This window comes from Alligator sinensis, unplaced genomic scaffold, assembly GCF_000455745.1.
Source record: "Alligator sinensis unplaced genomic scaffold, ASM45574v1 scaffold169_2, whole genome shotgun sequence".
Lineage (NCBI taxonomy): Eukaryota > Metazoa > Chordata > Crocodylia > Alligatoridae > Alligator > Alligator sinensis.
Genome location: NW_005842077.1, coordinates 2,295,681 through 2,300,476, shown reverse-complemented (window position 1 = coordinate 2,300,476; position 4,796 = coordinate 2,295,681). Strand labels below are relative to the sequence as shown.

The 4,796-nt window shown below is 48.7% G+C and overlaps 1 long non-coding RNA gene across 1 annotated transcript; it reads right to left on the bottom strand.

Moving 5' to 3' along the window:
* Positions 1–247: 247 nt before the first annotated feature.
* On the bottom strand, positions 248–2,610 carry LOC112550313. The gene is made up of 2 exons (XR_003094092.1): positions 2,173–2,610; positions 248–985 (listed from the first exon to the last, which is right to left on the bottom strand). It is a non-coding gene; the product is annotated as an uncharacterized LOC112550313 (long non-coding RNA).
* Between the last annotated feature and the right edge of the window lie 2,186 nt (positions 2,611–4,796).

Below are 4,796 nucleotides of genomic sequence, written 5' to 3'. Positions count from 1 at the left end.
GGGGGGGGTTAGCAAATGTGACAATTTTGAGCTTCCAATACGATAATTTCATATAACAAGACCTGGCAACGCAGAGGCGAAGTGACCGCCTGAGGGCCCTTCCAGCCTAGGGCACCCTCTGCCTCCAAATAAAGGAAGGCTTCAACTTGGATGGTGCAGTTCTCACTTACTGGAGATTATATACATTTAGAAATGTACTTCTATATTGTACATAAATATAATATAAATAAGACAATATAAAGGAGGCTTGTTTTTATGCTTGTTTAAATGCCGCTCTGCATATTTTTCAGTGTGACAGGGGTTTTTTTTCCAACAAATGTGACTAATTTTGAGCTTCCAATACAATAATTTCATATTTAAGACCTGGCAATGCTGGGGCAATGTGACCTTCCAAAAGCCCTTGCAGCCAGGCTCTGCTCTGATCCGATCCTAGGGCACCAGGAGCCCACAGACAGCCTTAGCATTTTTTTACCCTTTCCCAACCAGCCACAAAAGTGCCCTGGCTGGTACCTCATGAGGTCTGTTGCCCCAGCCTGAGTGGAAGGGTCTCAGAGGCAAACCAGCTTGGCTGTAAGCTTGTTAAACTCCATGCCTCACAAGGCCATGCTGTAAGTATTTTAAAAATGTGCTTTAAAGTCCAAAGAAGTCCCTTGAGGTTGTCATTTAAGTACTGCCCACCCTTTAGACATGCATGAAATTAGGAGCCACGGGTTGTTTTTGGTTTTTTTGCTTCCCCAGACTTCTTTTAAGGGTGTCATATCTCATTTACCAGCTCCAGAAAGGCACATTTGTGATTAAACTGCTAGATCATGCTCATGGAGGTCCCAGGAGCAGCCTGTTTTAGCAAACAAAGGTTGGATTTAAGTGGGGGAAGGGAGTGGGGGAATAAAGCATTTGCGTTACACTACAGAGGCATGTTGCAGAATCATAGACAATGAGAGTTGGAAGGGACCTTAGGAGGCCATCTAGTCCAGCGTTTCTCAACCTGTGGGTCACAAAAATATATGAAAGGGTTGCAAACGCACTTTAAAAATGGATCAACAAACTTTAAAACTGGATTCTCGTTTAAGAGAAAAATGTGATAAGCTGCGGGTTTTCCCTTGCAGGCTGACAGAGTTTCAGCCTGTAAGGGGCTGCTTGGAGGTCCCCCTTGCCTCACAATGGGGGAGCTGGGGCCTGGGGCAGCAGGTCAGGAGTGAGGGGCATCAGCAGGGCTGTGGGTTGTTTTCTACTTAAAACTGGGTACTGGGTCAGGACTGGCCATCAATGTTTACAATGGGTTTTGGTACAAAAAAGGTTGAGAACAGCTGATCTAGTCCAACCCCCTGCTCAAAGCAGGACTACAACCTCTGAAACCCTGTCTCTGGCAGACTGGGACAACTGACTGCATGTGGTACCTAACTGGTACACTTTTCTGCTCATGTTTCTCAAATAAGTTCTAATATAACTGACTGAAATCTTACTTGGCATTAAAAAGGAAAAAGGAAAAACCTTCCCTAAAGAGCAGACCAGAAGCAAGGTAACTTTTTTGAAGTTTGTATTTCTTCTCCCTTGGGATCTCATTATTTGCATATATGGTAAGCTGAGTTTTAAACTGAGTACTGTATCATTACCCTCGCCACTCACCCAGGAATAAGCCTGTCTGGGTATCCTCCACTGTGCGAAGCTGCTCTGCGCTGCTGACCCAGCCTGCCTGGCAGGGTTTCAGAAGCAACCCAGCTGGACTATAGGCTTGCTAAGCCTGGCCAAGCCGTGCTGTAACCCCAACGCCAGCAAGCAGCTAAAAAAAGTGCTTTTTAGATCAAGTCTAAAAAAAGGTCCCTTGACATCCTTATTTCAGGCCCCAGTGCTACTGCCCCAATGCAGCGTCCTGCAGCTCGCAACAACTTGCTTTGGCTTCTGTCCAGCCCCAGCGGCTTCGGGGTGGCGCATGCGCACTGCTCCCGGCCACTTCCATGTGGGGGGTAACCCCCCACCGCCTGCAGAGCGGCCCCTCAATTCTTACCGCCTCCCCCTACAGCGGGTGCGACTGCGTCATGAACCCAGACCGCTGGGACGCGACCAAGAACGCCTCGTGCCGCCTTCCCCACCCCGCGTGTCCCACGTTCGGCAGTCCGGGGGGCCGTTGTCATGGATGATGCCGCCCTCCCCACCTCCGGGAGTGGCACTTACCAAGGCGTGGCCAGGCCCGGAGCGACGAGGGCTCCGCCTCCTCCGCTTCCCAATGGCCCCGGCGGCGGCGGCGGTGCAGACACTTCAATCTCCCGTGGAGGCTGCTCCGCCTGCGTCGCCTTCCTATAATGCTAATGTGCCCTCTCTGTCTGCGCTCGTGGTTTGTCCCACCGGCCACACCTGAGCAGGGCACCTGGGGCTTGTACCATGTGTGAAGGGGGGGAGGGAGGAAGAATCGGGCAACACTACTAAGGCATAACTAACGTGCGAGAAATTGTCAGTCCCACAAAAAGCGGAAGCGAGGCTGGGGAATAAGCTGATGCACGCCCTCCCTCCCACGCCGCCAACCCGGAATCAGAGAATGGTACAGTCCAGGGACACCGTTCTTGCCTCAGGGCAGAAACAAGGTGCTCTGGCAGGGGACGGGGCCAGAACCAAGGGGCGGAGTCAGGCTGCTCAGAAACCCAGGTGGCCGCGCTCCCTTCTGCCTCTCCACACACGCGTTCTGGCCAATGGGGTGGGAGCTGCTCGGAGCCCTGGTGTTGCGCTGTCTGGCACAGCCCACACGTGTGTGGGCGAGTATCCCGCATCAGGAGTGGCCTTGATCGGGGCGCTTAGATCTAGCAACACGTAAGAACTGCCTTTCACTAGGGCAGACCATAGGTCTATCTGGCTCAGTCCTGTAGCCCTGGATGCAGATGTGGTGTGAACTGGGCGTGATACAGGGTTCCCACCCCTGCCCACTGTTTCTTTCTTGCGTGCAGCCTCCAGCATTTAGGGTTTGAGAAGTTATGATTCAAGGCCTGTGCCACTAACTCCCCTGCTCCACCAGTAGTGCTGCCCCTTTCCTCCCAAGACTTTGTACAACCCCTTTTTTTGAAGCTGGCTAAACTCAGCTTCCACAACATCTGGTAGCAACGAGTTCCACCCATCAAGGAGAAGCAGTGTGAAAACTTCCTTATGCTTTTTTTTCAAACTTACTACCTACTAGTTTTCCTGTTGTGACCCCCCTTGTCTTGTGAGAGGGAGTAAATAATAAATCCCTATCTACTTTATCTTCCTGTTTAATATTTGGAAGGCCCTTGTTGCGCCCCCTGAACCATCTCTCTTTCTAAACTGAATAGGTGTAGCCTGGCCTGCAGGAGCCCCCGCAGCCAGAACAGATCTAAAAATGTGGGGGGTGGGGAGAATGTGGCAGTAGTTGCCATTGCTGTGCTACCAAATGGCCAGACCTGTGGGGAGCCCCGTGGGCAGTGCCAGATTATGACATGCTGAGGCTCTAAACTATGTCGTTTAAGAGGCTCCATAAGATAAAAATAATCCACAAAATCCATGAAAATGGGTTTTCATGAAATTTTAAGATGCAATATTATTATTTCTGCACACATTTATGAACTCAATATGAATAATAACTGTGGAGCCATATATATGTATATTTTTGTCATATTAGAATGAAAATGTCCAGATTTTTTTTCCTTATTTAGAGGCCCTTCATATTGTGAGGCCCTAAACTGTACCTTAAGTAGTTTAAGCCTAAATCTGGCACTGCCTGCAGGCTGGATGCCATGCTAAACTGGCCACGGAGGTGGCCCAGGGCCCCATGTGGGCATGCAGAGACCAGCTGGAGGCAGTGCAGGGTCTCAGTCCTCCAGTGCAAGGCTGAGCAGAGTCAGAGTGGACCCCAGGGAAGCAGTACAGGGCCCAGTCCAGCACAAAGGATCCGTGCCACTCATCTGGCCCCTGGCACCAAAAGGTTGAACACCACTGGTTATTATTAAACTTCTTCCAAAAAAGGGTGTCTCCAAAAAAAACATTGAATCTGAATCAGTTTTTCAGCCAAATACTTCTGCCATTTCAGAAGACAAGATGAGGCAAAAACAACCTTGCTACCCTCCCCCTCCCCCCAAAAAAATGTTAGCTGAGGTTTTACAGTTATCTTTGGAAGTGTCTCTATGCTACAGAGCAAGGGCTTGAGAGCTAGCAGACAACCTTTTCCATGTTGTAAAGGATGAGTCTTTTCCTGTTCCAATAGGGCAACCTCTTCAGATTTGGTCAAGTTATCAGCCTTAAAAATAATGTGTCGGGGAGGCTCACTGTTCAGTAAAGATTTGCTGGAGTTTGGCAGCTATAGGCTGCAAAGGCTCCATGCTTAGGGATGAGCAAAACTTTTTTCTGTAATTGCTGCAGGCTTACTGTTAACCCAGGCCCAGACACTTGGGAGTCATCCAACTTATCCTTGCACTCAAGGATCACTGGAGAAGTAGCAGTCTAATAAGAAGACAGTGGGAATGAGAGCTGATGGCCATGGGCTCTGGAGGGAGTGAAGCGGGACAAGGAGTTGGAGTTGGGAAGAAATGTTGACTTCTTTTTAACATAGGTTTTGAAAGTTATTATACAAAGAGGTAGCACACTGAATACACTGTCCAATTTTGGTCATCCAGTCTCCAAAAGAGAATAACAGAAACAAAGGAGCTTAGTTAAAAGTTTCTTTAAATCTGTAGGCGGAAGTTAGGGAGGACTAAGCTAGGTTACATTCTAGGAAAGAAATCAAAATGTAAAGATAATACTATTGTCTTTATTCTAGCAAAGTTTCTTTTCATGAGTCTTTTATTTTGCCTTTTTTA